The sequence below is a fragment of the Podarcis erhardii genome (assembly GCF_964252035.2).
Source record: "Podarcis erhardii genome assembly, chromosome: 5".
In the NCBI taxonomy this organism is placed as follows: Eukaryota; Metazoa; Chordata; class Lepidosauria; order Squamata; family Lacertidae; genus Podarcis; species Podarcis erhardii.
Genome location: NC_138509.1, coordinates 86,639,556 through 86,660,602, shown reverse-complemented (window position 1 = coordinate 86,660,602; position 21,047 = coordinate 86,639,556). Strand labels below are relative to the sequence as shown.

General features: G+C 43.7%; 1 protein-coding gene across 2 annotated transcripts in view; it reads left to right on the top strand.

Annotated features, from left to right (window-relative positions):
* Positions 1-21,047, top strand: part of PLD1 (phospholipase D1) — a 136,049-nt gene that overhangs the window by 5,311 nt on the left and 109,691 nt on the right. The window contains exon 1 of one of the 2 annotated variants that reach the window (XM_081862201.1): positions 13,101-13,387. The exons of the other annotated variant lie outside the window; for it this stretch is intronic. The gene's annotated coding sequence lies outside the window, so the exon portion shown is untranslated. Of the gene's footprint in view, positions 1-13,100; positions 13,388-21,047 lie in introns of those variants that run through there. 2 annotated transcript variants of the gene reach the window in all.

Genomic DNA, 21,047 nt, shown 5'->3' with positions numbered 1-21,047 from the left:
GTACGGCCTGTTATGTCTTTTTGGTGGAAATAATTCTGATTGCCAACAGAGAACTTCCGGCACAAGTTCTTTTGTACTGTTTGCAACATTGCATGTTATGTATTCAAGCCTGCGGATCAAAATAGCTCACAGCATTGTTCAACGTTCAGCCACTGACTGAAAAACCACTGACTTTTGCAATACATGAACACAGTGGAGTAAGGTATTGGAGGCTGCTTAACATTATCTAGCGTTAAGAGGCGTATAAAATATGAAGTAAGCTCTTGGAGACCTCACTGACGTGGCTTTTGTTACACTGTGCTTCATGGGCTGTTCATTAATCTCCATGAAATATTCAGAATGCACAGTACCTCAGAGTATTCCTGCACTGAAATATTAACCATTGGGACTATGTACTATGATATATATATATATTTACTATAAAATAAGCATTTCTTCTCTTTCACAGTAGATCTAGTGACCTGTCCTGAGACAATAGTTCACTTTGCATCCAAATCTGTTAAGTCTCTTGATCTGGAAAGGGACTTGTATAAAAAAATATGCCTAAGTAATCCGGGAATAGAGAACCTGTGGTTTTCCAGATGTTGTTGGACTACAATTCCCACAAGTCCTGACTGTGTTGGCCATGCTGGTTGGGGCTGATGGGAGTTGGAGTCCAACAACATTTGGAGGGCCATAAATATATCATAGTTTGTATTCAACCCTTGAGGACGTGACACTTCCTTTTACTGGCTTGAAAATACCTGTTCCCCAATCCAGCACATCTCATGTGGAGGGGAACAAGTAGGTACCTGTTCTTCTACTGAAACACAGATGAATTATAAACTGTTGATGGGTAAAAGGATCCAGACACCTGATGTTTAGAGGTTTCACCTGCCTCTTTTATGATTTCACAGTAAGCTCACAGTAATTAGTACTCTGCCGATCACTTGCATGCCACTCACATGGCAAGCCATGGGTAAGAAGTGGGAGAAAGATGTAGGAGTAAATATACCATAGGAGCTGACAAGCTACTCTTGGAAGTTTATTTACTGTACTTAGGTTTGTATTGCTTCCTGTTTCTAGGGCAGGTGATGCAAAGGTTTAACAACCTAGGTTTTAACAAGCAAAAGGAGAAAAGGAAAGAGAGAGAGAAATGCTTGCCACAAAACAGAAGTGGGGAGTTGTGTGTTGTTGTTGGATTACAACTCCCATCATCCCTGACCATTTTGACCCTGCTGCCTAAGACAACTGGTTGAAGCCCAGTAACATCTGGAGGGCCACCGATTCCCTATCCCCAAGAACAGCCATGCAGGATCAGGCCAAAGTCCCATCTAGTCCAGCATCGTGTTCTCACAGTGGCCAGCCAGGGGCCCACGGGAAGCCCCAAAGCAGAGCCTGAGCACGACAGTGCTTCCTCTGCTCAAGATTCCCAGCAACCCATGTAATAATAATAATAATAATAATAATAATAATAATAATAATAATAATAATAATAATTTTTATACCCCACCCTCCCCAGCCAAGGCCGGGCTCAGGGCGGCTGACAAGCAATAATAAAAGCAAGTTGAATGAATACAACTTAAAAACAAGATTAAAATACAACATTAAAACATTAAAATATTAAAATACAGCCTCATCACAGGAGGAGAAAGGAAAAGGAAAAAAGAAAGAGGGGGAGGGAATCAAGCCAAAGGCCAGGCGGAACAACTCTGTCTTACAGGCCCTGCGGAAATAAATCAGATCCCACAGGGCCCTGGTCTCATGAGGCAGAGTGTTCCACCAGGCCGGAGCCAGTGTTGAAAAGGCCCTGACTCTGGTTGAAGCCAATCTAACTTCCTTAGGGCCCGAGACCACTAGGGTGTTGCTATTTATGGACCTTGAGGCTCTCCGTGGGGCATACCGGGAGAGGCGGTCCCGTAAGTACGAGGGTCCTAGAAACCTCCAACCTGGGAGGCAAGGCATAGCCATCCTGGCTTGTAGCTCTGCAATAAATCAACACAGAGGAGACAATAGAAGAAGGGGAGGAAAATGGAGGGAGGGCCAACGGCAGAAATCTATGCTATTATTTCATTCAAACGTACTTGGGATTAATTGCAGCATACAAAATGGGGCATACAGAGGAAGGATAGCCTGCTTCTAATGCAGCTTCTTTTTTTTTAATAATAATTTTTATTGAACACTTTCAACATACCAAATTATCCATCCAAATAATCAATTGCATTATTTCCCCCCCTTTCCCTCCACCTCTCCCACCCCCAGGACTTCCCTCAGCTCCCCTCTCTGATTTCTTTGCACATATTGTTCTCTGCATGTTATAAAATTGTGCATATCCTTGCCTTATTTGTCATGTGTTCAACTAATAAATTTATGGATGTTTATTCAAAACCTGCCAAGGAGTCCAAGTCATTTTGCTGTCTTTTTAGATAGATTGAAAAAAGTTCCCATTCTTCCTTGAAGTCACGATTGTCCTTGTCACGCAATTTATATGTCAATTTAGCCAGTTCCGCTTAGCTCATCAGTTTTTCTTGCCACTGTTTTTTCGTTGGGGTTTCCCTCGTTCTTCCATCCTTGCGCTAACAAGACTCTTGCCGCTGTTGTAGCATACATAAATAAGTTCTTTATTTTTCTTGGCAGGTCTTGTCCTACAATCCCTAACAAAAATGCTTCTGGGTTTTTTTTTACAAATGTCATTTTAAACATTTTTTTCAATTCATTTCCCAATTTTTTTAACTTCTCTACATTCCCACCACATATGATAAAAAGTACCTTCTTTTTCTTTGCATTCCCAACATGTATTTGACCCGGTTTTATACATTTTTGCCATTTTTACTGGTGTAATATACCATTTGTACATCAAGAGTGGTACAGCTTTCAGTCTCCTCTCCACACCTGCATTCCATCCCAGGGAATTCCCTCTCCTCCCAGCCCAGGTGAGCCGACCCAGAGCACAGGTTTCATTTATCCTGGGCGGGACCTAGATACTGTTCCATCCCTGTCACACTGTTGTGAGGCCTCTACACCCACAATCCAGGTCCTGGTAGCTTCTGCCACAGGTACTGTAGAGCTTGGCAAGGCAAAGGAGGAAAGCAGCGCAAACATTTCTTCAACGCATCGTTACAGGCCAGTGGCACACATAGCTCTAATCTCTGGCGAAGGGGAATGGCTGGGTCTGAGGGGCTGCCCCCCCCCTGAATCTGCCTCCTGAGGCGATGGTCTCACTCTGACGAATGACAGGGCCTGTTCTTCTTCAGATAGACATCTTTTCTTTCAGCATGAGCCTAAAAGCGAACAATTTGGATGTGACAAAATAGGCGTTTGAAAACAGTCGCATCACGCAGGCCACACTGATCTGTGTGCCCACTATTGGTTGTACCTCCTTGTCGCATGTACAGTGGCAAACCCACGCTTGTATCTGTGCAAAGTGCGGCAAAACAGGCCTTACTTAGTATTCATGCTCTGCTTATCAAACAGGTACAGTGGTGTCCCGCAAGACAAATGCCTCGCAAGACGGAAAACTCGCTAGATGAAAGAGTTTTCCGTTTTGGAGGCGCTTCGCAAAACGAATTTCCTATGGGCTTGCTTCGCAAGACGAAAATGTCTTGCGAGTTCCTGCGTTTTTTTCCCCTTTCCCCCCCTTTTTCTAAGCCGCTAAAAGCCGCTAATAGCGCTAATCCGCTAATCCGTCAATGGGCTTGCTTCGCAAGACGAAAAAACCGCTAGACGAAGAGACTCGCGGAACGGATTCTTTTCGTCTTGCGAGGCACCACTGTATTTAGATTACGTATGGCATTCCCATCGAGCACCTTATCTTTAAAGATACGCTTCTGCAGTCTGCAGGTCTCAACCTGTGTTAAGTCAATACATCAACTTGTGCTTTATCAGGTCCTGTCCATCTAATGAATCAGTCCACAACCATTATTTGGCCATGATACATCTTTCCCCTATATTTTTCCACGGGGCCACAAACTTATTATTCCGTTTGCACCTGAAATTCCAACAAGGATATCAAGCCTGCATTGTAAATCATACAAGAGCTCTGTGAAAAGATTACGCTGAGAATTTAGGACTTTCCCAAGACCAGATAGTGAGCTTCATCACTCTGTAGAAATTTGGACCTGGGATTCCATCTCTTTAGTCCAACAAGCTAGTCACTACAGTCAAAAAAGAAAGAAAAAGAAAGATAGGATGGTCTTTGACTTGATCTTCTCTTCTCTTTCAGTGTCATATGGCAATGTTGTCCCTGATCTTCTTTTTCCTATGTGTTATTGCTGGTTGGAGTTTTATGTTTTGTTCTACTGTGAATTATGCACAAGGATGCTGCCACTAGGTGGCAGCCTAGTGATTTTGTGTAAGCAGGAAAAGAATGCCATCCTTGTTTACAGAGGCAGTTTCCCTCTCAAGTTTATGTGATGCATTTATGTTAGGCCTTTAGCAGAAGGAGAGCTTGTCTGGATCAAGCTTGTGGCTGAGGAGAGGAGGACAGCCTGAGCCACATGTTGCTTTGGGTTCTGTAGAAGTGTTTGAGTTCACTCTTAACAGGAGATATTCAAACCAGATATTCAATCTCCCAATGCCTGTTTAGTTAGTTTAAAAAACTCTATTTCAAGGCCATAAGTCAGTGACAGTATCTGTGTATTGAAAGCAGGTGGTTCCAGGTTCAATCACTCATATCATAGAATCGTAGATTCTTAGAGTTGGAAGGGACCCAAGGGCCATCGAGTCCAACCCCCTGCAATGCAGGAATCTCAGCTGAAGCATCCATGAAAGGTGGCCACCCAACCTCTGCTTAAAAACCACCACTTCCCTAGGGAGTCCGTTTCATGCCCAAACAGCTCTTAGCATTAAAAAGTTCTTCCTTTCTTGTATATTGAATCTATCCCTCTGGACCAGGAGGAAACAAACTTGCTCCATTCCCTGCTTGACAGCCCTTGAGATATTTGAAGATGGCTATCATATCTCAAGTATATAAAAGGATGTCACATAGAGGAGGGAGAAAGGTTGCTTTCTGCTGCTCCAGAGAAGCGGACACGGAGCAATGGTTCCAAACTACAAGAAAGAAGATTCCACCTAAACATTAGGAAGAACTTCCTGACAGTAAGAGCTGTTCGACAGTGGAATTTGCTGCCAAGGAGTATGGTGGAGTCTCCTTCTTTGGAGGTCTTTAAGCAGAGGCTTGACAACCATATGTCAGGAGTGCTCTGATGGTGTTTCCTGCTTGGCAGGGGGTTGGACTCGATGGCCCTTGTGGTCTCTTCCAACTCTATGATTCTATGATTCTATGATTCTATGATCTCCTCTCAGCCTCCTCTTCTTCAGGCTTAACACACCCAGCTTCCTCATAAGGCTTGGTTTCCAGAACCTTGAACATCTTGGTCACCCTCCTCTGCACACGTATCAGATTGTCAATACCCTTCTTGAACTGTGGTGCCCAGAACTGGACACAGGACCTGACCAAGGCAGAATAAAGTGACTTCCCTTAATTGGGATACTATACTTCTGTTGATGCAGCCTAGCATTAGCGCTTTTCCCCCTTATTGCTGCTTTGTCTCATGTTGATTCATGTTAAGCTTGTGGTCCATCCCTCCCTGAGTGCTGTGTAGGCCACTAAAACCCCTAGATCCTTTTCACATGTACTACTGGCATAGCTAGTTTTAAGAATAATATCAAGTAGCAGGTGGCATGGAAGATCTCTGCCTGCAGCTCCAAAGAGAGGGGTCAAAATAGAGCAGGGGTCTCCAACGTGGCACCCACGGGCACCAGTGTGCCCACCAATACCTCTTGCAGTGCCCGTGAAAGCTCTCAGTAAATATCTCTTCAGAAATCCACAATACATGAGAGACCACTTCCTCTTCCTGTTTGCACTGGCCCAGCCTCTCATACATTGAACCTGACCTCTTAAATAGTCTCAAGGTTGGATAGCCACCCACCCTTCCTTCGGTCATGAGCGGAAGACAGGTGCAGAGAACGTCTCTGTGTCAGCAGGCATGGTGGTGGCTGATATTTGCAGCTTTCTAACTGGCTGATGGAGGTAAAAGTCAGGTTATAAACCCCAAGAAGCATACATAACTCCAAAACACTAGGGGGAGGAGCGTCTGAGTGTTATTCAACTACATTTACTCAAAGCAGACCTATTGAAATTAACAAACATGGCCAAGTTAGGCCTATTTGTTTCAATCGGTCCACTCTGAGTAAAATTCAGTTGTATATAACCTTCTGTCTTTTTTCTCTTCTGTTTCTGATAGCTTTGGTTTGCACGTCGCTTTGGGTTGCCTTTGGCAAGTTAAAACGACTTAACAAATTTAATAAATAATAATTATTATAGCTTTGGGTGGAAGAGGGTTGATTTAAGCCAGGGAAATGGTGACATATTGCCACCCGTCCCTGTGTGTTGTTGTCCAATTCTAACACTTCTTCCCTCCCAATCAGCTTTTTTAACATGAGAGTGTCCTACGTAGTCTGGATTTCAGAGATGGACATTTGGGGATGAATAATGAAGGTCGCGGGACGCGGTGGGGACGGGGGTGGCGCTGTGGGTTAAACCACAGAGCCTAGGACTTGCCGATCAGAAGGTCAGCAGTTCGAATCCCCGCAATGGGGTGAGCTCCCATTGCTCTGTCCCTGCTGCTGCCAACCTAGCAGTTTGAAAGCGCGTCAAAGTGCAAGTAGATAAATACCTTCTGGCGGGAAGGTAAACGGCGTTTCCGTGTGCTGCTCTGGTTTGCCAGAAGCAGCTTAGTCATGCTGGCCACATGACCCGGAAGCTGTATGCCGGCTCCCTTGGCCAATAAAGCGAGATGAGCGCCGCAACCCCAGAGTCGGTCACGACTGGACCTAACAGTCAGGGTCCCTTTACCTTTACTTAATGAAGGTCTAGGGATCCGTTTGTTGTGCAAATGGCTGCACTGCTAACTACAGATTTATCTAATGAGTTTTGGCCTGTGTGCAAATGTCTTGCTTGTGGCTTTGGTGCACGCTGTCCCCTTTCTTTCATTAGAAGAATGCCTAGGAGAAAAAAATTAAAAAAGGAAACTTTTCACTAGGTGACCGAAAGGCACTGTATGAGTCAGTAAATCTCCCAGCAGCCTTCCTTTGTCTATTTCCCATGCTTTATGAATGGCTCTTGGATGTCTCACTGTGACTTTTTGTCTAGACAGAGCTTGTGATCCCCAGCATACCTATTTGGAAGTTTTATTTATTTATTATTTACTTAAATTCCAACAAACCGCACTTCGACATAGAATAGCATAAGGAGGTACACAGGCTAAAAAGCACACCTAGCGCAATAAACGCACCAGCCATATCTGTAAGAGCTGATTGGCCAAGAATCTCAGTTTTGAAAGTCCTGCCTGAGTAATAATACAGTTTTCAGGAGACATTTAGGGGCAAGATCTGCTGGGATGGGCAGCTTAGAATGTAGTGTCTGGCTCAGCTGGCATTAAGGCTCCAGCCCCAGCTCAGCCAAAGATACACTGGCTCAAAGGTAAAGGTGTCGGATCTGCATGACGGGGTGAGCTCCCATTGCTCTGTCCCAACTTCTTCCAACCTAGCAGCTGAAAGAATACCAGTGTAAGTAGATAAATAGGTACCGATAGGTAGATAAATAGATACCGCTTTGGCGGGAAGGTAAATGGACAAACGCCGGCTCCCTCGGCCTGAAAGCGAGATGAGCGCTGCAACTCCATAGTCGCCTTTGACTGGACTTAACTATCCAGGGTTCCTTTACCTTTCTTTATTTTATATAATGACTCAATTTGCTAAACTGGGGAAAGGGGTGTTAGTGGGGGCAGGAGCAGAGTGGGGAGACTTAGACCGGATCCTAAGCGCATTCAGGATGGAGCACCATTTTAAAGGCTTGTTTTCCCTCTGCCAGCTGTCCGGCTGCTGAACGGGGTTTGAATCTGGTTCAGGCTCTACACTGGCTTAACATCCAGCTTCTTGTGCATAGGATTGCCCCCTTAAAAATGAGCAGGGATGGCTCCTGCCGAAGCCCTATTGGCAAGGAGTTCCACAGGGCAAGGCCTGCCCCAGGGAAAGGCCAGTCATGCCTAGGATTACCAGAAGTGCCCCGTCAAAAGACCTCAGAGATTGAGGTGGATCATAAAGAACCAGGCAGTCCTTAAGGCACCTTGTTAAGGGCCTTGTTCCATCAAAATCAAAGCGATGAGTTTTCCGGAGTAACCAGGAAATGACATGTCTGACGCAATATGTAATATTTGTTTGCTTGGAAGCTCCACTTCGATGTTCGTTGATTTGCCGTGTCATCAATGGGCAGATTACTTTGCAAAGTGCAAGAGGAATTTGCAATCTAATATTAAAACACAGAGGAGACAACGGAGGAAGGGAGGTGGAAATGATGGAAGTGGTAAATGGGGAAAGAATAAATATGCATTTGGTTTAATTAAGCGTACTTAGGTTTATGGTTTTGGGATTGCAGAGTTCAAGAGGATGTGGTTCCATTTAATTGTGTTTAAAGATGGCAGCTTCAGGTCTATTATCCTTATGAACTGAGCATTCCTCTGATTCTGGTTCAGTTCTAGACTCTTCCTTATTAGCCTTGTTAGGCAAGTATGAGGTGTTTAAAGGTGGGGTATTTTTAGTTTCTAGCCATGCCAACGGTGCCAGTTTTCACCATTAGCTGCCCCAGGTTCTCACCTTTCATTTCTTTTTTCTTTTTAAAAATGTCTCTAGCCCTTAGAGTGGCACTATTCTGTCCCATTATGTTGTGGCAATATATAATAATATAAATTCAAAATGAAATGAGGAAGTCCCTCCTGCAGAAAATGAGTAAATCATTCCCTAAACAGGGCTGCCTTCAGATGTCTTCTAAAAGTCAGATAGTTGTTTATTTCTTTGACATCTGATGGAAGGGCGTTCCACAAGGCGGGCGCTACTACCGAGAAGGCCATCTGCCTGGTTCCCTGTAACCTCACTTCTCGCAGTGAGCAAACCGCCAGAAGGCCCTCGGAGCTGGACCTCAGTGTCCGGGCAGAACTATGGGGGTGGAGACGCTCCTTCAGGTATACTAGGCCGAGGCCGTTTAGGGCTTTAAAGGTCAGCACCAACACTTTGAATTGTGCTCGGAAACGTATTGGGAGTCAATGTAGGTATTTCAGGATCGGTATTATATGGTCTTGGTGGCCTCTCCAAGTCACCAGTCTAGCTGCCGCATTCTGGATTAGTTGTAGTTTCCAGATCACCTGTAGTTGTAGTTTCCAGATCAAAGGTAGCCCCACATAGAGTGCATTGCAGTAGTCCAAGCGGGAGATAACTAGAGCATGCACCACTCTGGCGAGACATTCTGCGGGCAGGTAGAGTCTCAGCCAGCCTCAGATAAACAGCTGCCCTGGACACAGAATTGACCTGCGCCTCCATGGACAGCTGTGAATCCAAAATGACTCCCAGGCTGCGCACCTGTTCATTCAGGGGTACAGTTACTCCATTCAAGACCAGGGAGTCCTCCACACCCTCCCGCCCCCTGTCCCCCAAAAAGAGTACTTCTGTCTTGTCAGGATTCAACCTCAGTCTGTTGCCGTGGCAGTAACATGAGAAGAGAAGACTCCCTGGAAAAGACCCTGATGTTGGGAAAGATTGAGGGCCCAAGGAGAAGGGGACGACAGAGGACGAGATGGTTGGACAGTGTTCTCGAAGCTACCAGCATGAGTCTAACCAAATTGTGGGAGGCAGTGGAAGACAGGAGTGCCTGGCGTGCTCTGGTCCATGGGGTCATAAAGAGACGGACACGACTAAACAACAAAACAAAACAAAACAAAACAAAAAACAATGGTGGGGAAAATACAAGAACGCAGAGCTGAGATTGAGGATGCATCTAAATGGTATTTTATTTGCAAATGAGTCTTCTGAGATAATGTAAATGGTTTTTTGGCAACCAGGTTCTTTTGCATATTGGCTTTCCCCCCAGGAAAGGGTAAATCTGAATTAAATCAGGGTTGTGGAGATACAGACAGGTATTTTGATTCCAGTGATGTTATGCCACTGCTCCAAAAGTCTTTCATGCACAAAGAGCTTCTGACTACAATTAGACGTGTAGGGTGGAGAATTTCTATTCAGTTAGCATTTAAAGGTGAATCTATCTCATTAACACTTCCTGGAACAATGGAGTCAAAATACAGTCCTAAATTTTCCATTGCAATTCTCCAACTGAGTATTGTGTACAAAAACACATGCACTAGGTAGAGTATGCTTAAAAGCTGTTATTATTATTGATTTCATTTATGAATAGCTTCCCATGAGGCAACCCAAAGGGATTTTCAATTTGATAACATGTTTAAAGAATATACAAAACAAATTTTAAGAAGCAATTATAGATAACAAAAACAGTTTGAAACAACAACAGAACTTACATAAAACCAATTCAGATCCAAGATGGATACATACTGGAATTAGTGAAGGTAATGTACAAAAATGCATTACATTAGGGTAAATTCCTTGCAAAGATATGCATACTGCACACAAAATGTTTACATTAGGAGAAATTTGCAATGAAATGTTGGTGAATTTTCACAAGGACTTAAAAGAATAAATTCACAAACTGATGTGGAAATGTGTAAAACTGCACCGAAGGTTGGAAAAAGAAACTGAGAGAAATCGGTTTTGCTCATCCCTGCCTACAACAAAAACCGACAAAAAATTCATCAGTCTCTTTAAGTGTGAATTATTGCACATTTTTGCATGCAATTTTGTCTAATTTTTTTTTGTCCTGCTTTAGTGCATTTCTGTATGTTGTTTTCACCAAACCTCTTTGTTCTTATGCACACTTTACCGCAACATTTTTGTATACGTTGCTTCGCTGCAGAAGTGCATTGCGAGATTAGGAGAAATGCAAATTTCAAAGGGTGGCTGCGTTTCAGTACTCGTACTGTTTCAAAACCGAATGATACATGTTTGCCTTTGAATGCAAGCCGAACCAAAGTTCTTCCCCATCTCTATCTCAGACTGTCAATCATGACGACTGGGGTTGACAGAAGTTGGAGTCCAATGACATCTGGAGGGGGGTGGGTTCTCCCGCCCCCCAGCCTTTGCAGTAACAATGAGTAGGTAAAAATATGGCTGTATCTTTTTTTGAACGGGCATACTTGTGGTCTGAAATGAGGGGAGGGGGTAGAAGTCATGCCCCCCACAGTTTCTAACTTTATTGTGGTTGTTCTTTATTAATTTTACATACTGCTTGTATACCAGAATGGCTTCCATGTGGTTTGTAACTCTAAAGCAATATTTAATATTTAAAACAACTTGTTGGAAGACACCCTGGGGAGGCCCAACCAGGTGGGCGGCGTATAAGTAATAAATTTTTATTTTATTTATTATTTATTATTATTATTATTATTATTATTATTATTATTATTATTATTATTATTATTTAACAGCTTGTTTTCCCTCTGCCAGACTTTGGCTAGCTTAGCCAGCATTAGCTCCACTGCTGAACAGAGTTTGGATCTTGTGTACATTATGCAGTCTTAACTTACGCTGGCTTTTCCTACACTAGCTAAAGGTAAAGGTAAAGGGACCCCTGACCATTAGGTCCAGTTGTGACCGATTCTGGGGTTGCTGCTCTCATCTCGCTTTATTGGCCGAGGGAGCCGGTGTACAGCTTCCAGGTCATGTGGCCAGCATGACTAAGCCGCTTCTGGCGAACCAGAGCAGCACACGGAAACACCGTTTACCTTCCCACCGCAGTGGAAAGTATTTATCTACTTGCACTTTGATGTGCTTTTGAGCTGCTAGGTTGGCAGGATCTGGGACTGAGCAACAGGAGCTCACCCTGTCGCGGGGATTTGAACCGCCGACCTTCTGATCAGCAAGTCCTAGGCTCTGTGGTTTAACCCACAGCGCCACCCACGTCCTTTTTCCCAGAAAAGGGGGCTCTCTAGCTCACTCTGCCAAGTGGAGTTCTGAACTTAGGCCCCTAAGTCAAACATTGACGGCATCACATGCATCTATAGGCCTGTCTGGATCCCAGCCAGCATTTTATAGAAGTAAATAAAATTACTTCTATAAAACCGCCGACCTTCTGATCAGCAAGTCCTAGGCTCTGTGGTTTAACCCACTGCACCACCCGTGTCCCCCTACTTGTGTGTTAAGATTGCTCCCTAAGACACTGTAAGTGTTCTTGCTTAATAGAAGGAAAAGAACAGGGAAACCCAGAAAGATAATAGGACAGTAAGGACAGCAACCTTTCAACCTGTTAATGCAGACATTTCAGCTATTAGAATTAAAACATCTTATTTCAGACTTTTGTAGCAGTCTGGGTGTCATGGACCGTGGGTTTTGTACCTGACATGGAAGCAGCTGTTGAGAGAGGGAGCGAGGCTCAAGCATCGCTATCGAAGTCTGCTAGATCTCAGTGAAAGTTCCTTACTGGAAAGGCTCCAATCCCATGCACACTTTGTTTTGGGTGAATTTGCAGTGAATGGGATTTGCTATACATGTGCTGAGGGTTGCAGCCGAAATAAGAACTGCTAGCACATTAATAATGATCCCTGTTATATGCATGGTTGTGTTAAGAATGCTATGAATTCTGTATCTAGACTCTGTTGCTTTGTCAAGTGAAGAGTTGAGCAGCCACCGTAATGAAAAATTGCAGCAAGTCCTTTTCTAGCTTTCTCCCACCTCTTTGCATTTGCACTTGGGGTAATAAACACTGACTGTTTAAATGGCTACGATAGACACACCTGGTTTTACAACAGCGGCATGTGATCTGTAGGAACACTGAACAAGCATTGAAAATTGCAGGCTTTTTCACTGCAAACTGCTTGACTTTAAAGAGGGTTAAAATGCAGTGGAATGAATAACATATTCCCCATCACACTGCAGCTGTCTTCAAAGGGATGCACAATGCAATTCATTTGCATTGTAAACAAGCTGCAGAATCTTGCGCTTTGTGGGTCACAAATACCTTGAAGAGATGTGGGTAACAATTGCAGATGAATATATCTCCGATGAAGTTCATCTACCTGCACCGTTTTAAAAAATAATAATGCTCCCCTGGGTTTTGAGAGAGAGTGTCTAGTGGCAAAACACAGAGGGCTTAATAAGCTCATTCAGACTGTGGCTTTCCCTCTCTGCCTCCCTCCCATTCGAATTGGCTCCAAGGGGAGTGGCTTCCCTTTGATCAGCTCGACTTCATAGGCTGAAGGATCTCGTGGGCTGGATTTTCCCTTAAACTGCCTCTGTGGAACAAGCTCAAGATCTCTGAGCTAAAGAAGCACTTAGCTAGAAGCCGTTTCCCAGTTTTCGAAGAGACCCTCGGTGCTCAGTTGCCTTTTCCTTAACACTGGCATGGTCATTTCACTTAACACTGAAGGAGAGTACTTGGCTATTCTTTTTTAAAAGGAGAAAAAAAAACACCAGAAGGATAATGGGTCGCTTTCCTCCCTCGGGGCACAAGGTTAGTACACTTCAAACTTCTACGCGTATATGTCAACTGTCCGTGTTGATTCTCTCAACTTGTTGCCAAGCTGTCATGGAGCTGGCAACAGCCCTAGGCAGTCGAAGCTTCAGCTTCCTGCCTGCTAACAAGGGGAGAAGGATGACTTTATATAGGGTATTTTTTAATTTTTGCAGAACAGGAGGGGTTGCTTTCAATATAAACGATGGCAGGGATCTGGCTGTTAAAGGATTAAAAATGGAAGTTTCCTCTGGAAAGCTATCTGTCGCCTTCAGTTTTGGCATGTACAATTTAAAATGACTTTTCTTTGCCGGGTTTCACATTGCTTTTGATTTGGCTTTGCTCCCAATACACTGAGCACCCCAGAAGTTTGGAAGGGGAACGATCAACTCCTTTGCAAGGGGCTGGCCTCTTAAAAGATTATGTAATGGGCTTATTAGAAGCTATGTAATGCCTGAATGTATAGATCCGAAACTTCTGTAGATTTCAGATGGCAAATGGGCAAAGATGGATAGCTGTTAATGAAATAAACTTTTCTGAGAAACCCTCAAAGATCTTTGCCAGGCAAAGAGAGCCGGTACTTCTCTTTCTCTCCCTCTCGTCACTAGAGTGGGCAGCCACAGTACAATGTCTGATGGTCGTTCTTATTGGTTTAACCAGCAGTCATTTTGTTGTAACCACAACTTGCTCCTGTGAAGAAGAAAATGTGCAAATTTGTGTTGATTCCTCAGGTCCAAGTGCTAGCAAGCTCAAGCCCAGAATGGATGGAGAAGTTATATGGCTCTTGGGAATCCTGGTCCCCTGCTTGCAGGATCCTCTTAGGCAATTGGTTGGCCACTGTGAGAACAGGATACTGGACCAGATGGGACTTTGGTCTGATCCTGCAGGGCTTTTCTTATGTCCTTAAGTGCATGGAGCAGAAGGTCCAAAGGCCTGGAAGGGGGACAATCTGGCATCATAGAGAGAGGGCCTAGTGGCCTTCTTGGTGAGAGCCAATGTTGTTGTTGCTGTTTACAAATCTCTTCCCTTGAGGCACCCCAAAGCAATTTAAAATAATAGGTATGTATAAAGAGATCAATATCAACTTATGCAAAACAGCTGCATCTCAAAGAATTGCCTATGTAAAGACAATATATTAAAATGACAGCAGTGCATATATAAAATCAATTCAAAGACTGATGCCAACTGGGAAGAAGATATTGATGGGCTCTTGACAGGGATGTCTTTAACAGGTGCCAAAAGGACCATAGGGATGTGCGTTGAGAGGGAGTTCCACAGGACAGGTGCTGCCAGACTGAAAGCATGGTTCCGACACTGCTCAGAATGGACCTCCTGATAGGGTGGTCTCTGCAGGACACTCTAGTAGTTAGAGACCTGGGTTCAGATGCTCACCCAGCCACGAAGCACATTCAGTCACCTTGGAGACTTCAGCCTCACCTACCTCATGGCTGATAACAGGGTAACATGGTGGCGAACATGGAGAAGGACCATAGAAACTACCCCTTGCATCTTGTTGGTATAAAGACTGGCTGTTGATGCAGATGAAACTGTCAAGGCTGAGAGACGGTTCTAGATCTTAGGTCTATATAAACAGGCAATGGCATGGGGTTGGATATCTAGGATTACCTGGGTGATTCAGGTCTGTGGTGCTAGTGACCTGGCTTAAACGGCCTCGGGTTTCTTCCACCACAGTGATGTAGGCGTCATGAAATGGTGTCTTCCCTGAAAGTCTCCCAGGTGTGAGCACATCTGTGTTGACACTATGAGATACGTGGTTGTGTGTTTTCAAACCTGCTGTGGACACCCTAAGGATTCTTTTCTGCAAGTTGCTGTCTGTCCATGCATCCGACTTGCCAGCAGACCTGGTTCATTAGTGCAATTCTTGGGAGCAAGGCCTGGGACTGACTCCTGTGTAAAACTGGTGTGTGTGAGAGAGAGAGAGAGAGAAAGACAGAGACAGAGAGACAGAGACAGATGAGAGAGAGAGAGAGAGAGACAGACAGACAGACAGACAGACAGACAGACACAGATGAGAGAGAGAGAGAGAGAGAGAGAGAGAGAGAGAGAGAGAATGTGCACACACAAATGCTTATACAAAAAAAATATTGGGATCAGTTTTGTAATTATTTGGAAAGGGAGCAGAGTCCTAGCTTCCTAGCTAGCACATTTACCTCAGGAAGAGTTCCATGAATGGCCAGTTCTAGCATAAACACTTCAAGTGCATGTGATCAGGGGCAGTTGGTACAAAAGGGTAGCATCCTATTAGTGAGGATGTAGTGATTACAAGGGTCGCGGGTGGTGCTGTGTGTTAAACCACAGAACCTAGGACTTGCCGATCAGAAGGTCAGTGGTTCGAATCCCTGCGACGGGGTGAGCTCCCGTTGCTCTGTCCCTGCTCCTGCCAACCTTGCAGTTCGAAAGCACATCAAGTGCAAGTAGATAAATAGGTACCACTCCGGCGGGAAGGTAAACGGCGTTTCCGTGCGCTGCTCTGGTTCGCCAGAAGGGGCTTAGTCATGCTGGCCACATGACCCAGAAGCTGTACGCCGGCTCCCTCGGCCAATAAAGCAAGATGAGCGCCACAACCCCAGAGTCGGCCACGACTGGACCTAATGGTCAGGGGTCCCTTTACCTTTACGTGATTACAAACATGGGCATTTGAAGCAATAAAACAGGGGGGAACCAATGTGTTTTTAGCTTTTATCAGCTCTTCATCAGGGGAAAAATAGATGCAAACTGTTTTCTCATGGGATATCTGCAGGAGTTCCACACTCTGAGCATCAAACATGTGGGAATTGAGCCAGAGTTAATTGACTCTGCAGAGAGTTAGCTAAGATATTTTTATTTTTTAAAAAGAAATTCTCAGAAAATAATCCCTTAAGCATTTTTGTCTCCTCTGGTGCCTCCCAAGTTGCACAGGGAGCAATGCTCTTATTAAATTACTTGCATGCCATTCCTTTAATAGAACTTTTGAAGGAAAAAAAGGGAGTCTAAGTGTCAGCCTCACTTTTATCTCTTGTTTATTGCTGGAGTGAAGTGAACCTGGAATTTCTCTAGATAACCAGGGAACAGCCCAAGTCTGCCAAGGTAACCTAGGGGAAGTTTTAGGTCACTAAGACTTCCTTCAAGCTTGCTTGGCAGGAAATCTCTGAAGAGGAGCTTCCCAGGTGTGAACTTGGACCCTTCTTTTTGCCAGCCATCTATCTGTTCTACCACTGAGTTCCAGATCCCCAGTCAGTAAGCCAAAATGGCCTTGTTACCTACTACACATGTAATTTTTGCTCTTCGAGGGAATTGATATGTTATATATATATATATATATATATATATATATATATATATATAAAACATATCAATTCCAACAATCATTTAACATAACTTCTTATCTTATACTTAAGCTTAGAATAAGCTTATCTTAAGCTTAGAATATCTGCATTCTTTCTGTCTCATCTGTCTTACTCATTGAATATAGTTTTTGAACTGGATTTCAGTGAAGCTAATCTATTTTGACTCTTTCCCCCTGGATCACTTGAAGCCATATAACATGATGAGCAGTTGTAAACTAAAGTTAACAAACCGTAGCTTATCCCAAAAAAACCCCAGAATAGGTGTAGCTGCTGATGCAGAAGAACCTGTCCTTGCAAAATGCTATATAGCACAGTCTCCCTTTGGCTTCTGTGCTGGGTGGGTTCAAGAGTTTGTGAGGTCCACAAGGAATGTCCTTCACTAGTGAGTGATCCAGCAGGGTTTCCTCCTCTTTCTACTGTCCTGTATGTGACAGGATTTGCCACTGGGTGTATGCTTGACAGCCAACCCTAGTCCCTGGCCCCCCTATGAGGAACAGTTGCAGTATTTGACAGGTGACATGATAGACGTTTATACAATCAATCAATCAATCAATCAATCAATCAAACCTTTATTGCATTAGCAGACAGCCATAGCAGGATAAAACAAAAAATGCTAGAGACAAGCAACCAAACAAAATTCAAAGCCATATTACTGGGGTTATGACATTTAAATTACCCTAAGACAATAATGTAAAGATTTAGTTGCCAGCGCCGGGAATCTAGAATGCGGATGTATATAAAGCATATAATGGCCCCAAAATAGGCTCGGCACATTAGGTTAAAAAGGTAATAAAGAGTTAAAACAGGTCCAGGTCTAGGACACACTACCCAGTCCAAGTAGCCCTGAGTTTCAAGGCCTGCACTATAAAGATTGCCACCCCACGTGAAACTTGGGGATTTGCGTCCACAAGAAGCGATTTCAAACAGTCTTCCTTAGATGTGATGGTGGACGGGATCAGGAGGAGGAGCTTAGTTCTTATTAGCTCATAAATAGGGCAGTAGAAAAAGAAATGTATGAAGTCCTCTACTTCATTCATTGTGCACAGACATAGACGCTGAGTAATAGGGGTCTTAGAGTAAATCCCCTGCAGGAAGGCCGTGGGACGTTTATACAATTATGTATGGCATAGAGGAAATGGTTAGGGGACGCGGGTGGCGCTGTGGTCTAAACCACCGAGCCTCTTGTGCTTGCCGATTGGAAGGTCGGTGGTTCGAATCCCTGCGAAGGGGTGAGTTCCTGTTGCTTTGTCCCAGCTCCTGCCAACCTAGCAGTTCGAAAGCACGCCAGTGCAAGTAGATAAATAGGTACCGCTCCAGCGGGAAGGTAAACAGCATTTCTGTGCGCTTTGGCTTCAGTCATGGTGTTCCATTGCGCCAGAAGCAGCTTAGTCATGCTGGCCACATGACCTGGAAAGCTGTGGACAAATGCCAGCTCCTTCAGCCTGAAAGCGAGATGAGCTAACCCAGAAATAGTATCTCAGGTTAAGAACTTTGCTTCAGGATGAGAACAGAAATTGTGCTCCGGCGGCGCAGCGGCAGCAGGAAGCCCCATTAGCTAAAGTGGTGCTTCAGGTTAAGAACAGTTTCAGGTTAAGAACGGACCTCCACAACGAATTAAGTACTTAACCTGAGGTACCACTGTATAGTGCAGTGCATACAAAGCCCAAGTCCAGGCTGTTCAGATCCAACAACAGTTTATAGAACAACACACACGCGAAAAAGAAAGATGACTACAGCCAACCAACAGGATTTGCGGAGACATACACAGAGAAAGATGTAAATAATCGAGACCAGGCAATCTGTGAGAGTCTGCAGCTAAGCTCAGAGCTTGCTGAATCCTGAGGTTTAATTTCTGGGAAAGCTGTGTCTTAATATTTGGAGAGACCAGTTTCTGCAGCAGCAGCGCAGCAGCAGAAGAAAATGGATTCTGCTAAACTGGGCTGAAGGTGACTGACTTTGAACAGAGAACAGATGTCTGGTGTCATTCTGAGAAAGGCACTTGACAATCCTGAGATACCATCAGGAGCTGGAACCAACACTTGCTAGTGACGATATTCTTTTATATACATATTTGCTGACGAGTTGGGATGGGCGGGCAGAAAGTGTTAACTTTTGCTGAAAAGATGCCCATACCTTCACCTGGGAAGGAAGTTGGCGTCTTTCAAGCTCCCCGTTTTACCAGTGCTTGCAAAACTGGATTGTAACTCTTTGTGTACTGTATTTATGTATATCTCTTCGAGCAAAATCCGAGTTTAATGTATATTTGTTCCTCTTTATATGTGGGTGGAAAAGAAAGAAAATGATCTCACTTGTGTCGCCCAGTATAGAAACGAAAATATGTGGCCAAGGATTGGGAATGAGCTGCAGCTGGCCACAGATGGATCAGAATTCAAAGCCCAAGCTGATTCATATCTCGAAGTTGAAAGTGGGTATCACCTTGCATTAGGAGGCAGGAGCGCAATGTGTGAATGAATTTGTCTGATTTTTTTGTAGCAAGACGTTTGCACCAGGACTTAAAGCTATGGTATTCCCTTCCTGGGGGACTCCAGTAAGCACCTTGGACTTTAAGCAGGGTGGATAAAAATCAACAATTTAAAAAAATTAATCGAATTTTTAAAATAAAATGCTTTTGGAGGAAAAATCTTTCTAAAGATAGTTTTCTGTTTAAGGAAATAAGGATTTGTTTTAAGTTTTTCATGTGCGCTAAAACTCAGTCAGAGTTTTTTTTTTTAAAAAAATTGTTGAACCACATCAGTTAACGAACATGGATACATATGCTATAATATTATTGTTTGAGTTAAATAAATTGTTTAGATTGTTATTAAGGAAATGATTATTTTTCTCCTTCCAATAAAGTACAGCAGAAAAGTTGACTGTCCAAATATAAACAGTCAACTTATTAAACCTCACAATAATTTCATAATTATCCGTCTATGTATTTCTAATAGTATAACCAAATCAGTAATTTTTGATAGAACTGTAAAAACTACTCTGGAAATTTATTATTGTCTCAGGAGGTACAATTGATATAGGTTCATGAGCCGAATTGAATTTCTCACCCATCTCTAAACACTCCATTCCAAACTACATGTTTTGAATTTATATAGTATTTGGTACTTGAGTATTCATAGGCAAGTTTATAAAATTCCCACTGAGACCTTCAGACATCTGTAAATGGGGATATTCCTGTCGTACATCATAAGCCCGTGGTTAATTAGGCTCTAGAATTCAACCTGTTCCTTCTTCAAATTTTTATTTCCTCCTTTCATTTTTTCTTGAAGACATTTTTCTATTCCCAGGAGCTTTACAGTCTAACGGGCCCAATCCTCTCCTCTTTTTAGAACTAATTTAACACAATTCAGGCATGGAGACAGTTGATTTCATTGCTGTGTGTTGTTCCCATGAGTATCACTAGCTTAAATATAAAATATAATTTATTATGATTGGGGAAGAGGGAGAGTTCCACACCTGAACTTCAGTCCCAAATCCAGGAGCAGCTGCTGGGAGGGGAGAGGAGTAAAGTACTTTGGAAAGCTGCTCTTCTTTGGAAGCCCAGTCATCATTACCAAAAATGAAAGATGCTATCTTGAAATAATTACAGTTATGAAATACAGTTGAGTCATGAGTCCTCAGGCCTGCCTATAAGTGTAAGGCACAGTAGACCTTGAAGACAGGCCTGCTTTGGCGTTACATGCATACAGTAGCGTACTCAATGTGGACTTCAGGATAGAGCCCTCACAGAGTGCTTTTTGCCTGGTTAAAATGTGTCTTTGGAATGCAGCTGTGGCATTTGCCGTTCGTTTAGAAAATGTTTGTACAGGGGAGAGAGAAAGGGTTAAAAATGTAGACCAATAGGAAAGCCGGAGGCGGAGCCTACCTGTTTATAAAAGGGCTTAGCCCAAGGTTTGAGTTAGTTGTTGGTGGGTAGTTGGTTGGTTTTAGTGGGTTGGTTGGTTGGTTGGGAAAGGCAGTTGGAAATAGAGACAGTTAGTGCTCTTGAGTGAGGGAAGGTAGAAGAGATAGAGAGAGGAAAATAAGACTAAGAAAGTAAAGAGTAACAACGTTTGGAATGCCGTTAAAGTTTGTTTGTGTCTGAAATAAACTACACTCTTCTTTTTTAATTTGAAAACCTGACTGAGACTGAAGTGATTTTACCAGGGAGGACCTGGTTGGTGGCAGCGGATTAGTGGTGTATGGGTCAATAGTCCGTGAGACGACCGGGGGCTCCGTACGAACGCCACAGCCGCAATACTTCTTGCTTGTCTGGGCAGATAGAGAAGAAGGAGGCAGTTCAGAATTACAACGGGGGGGGG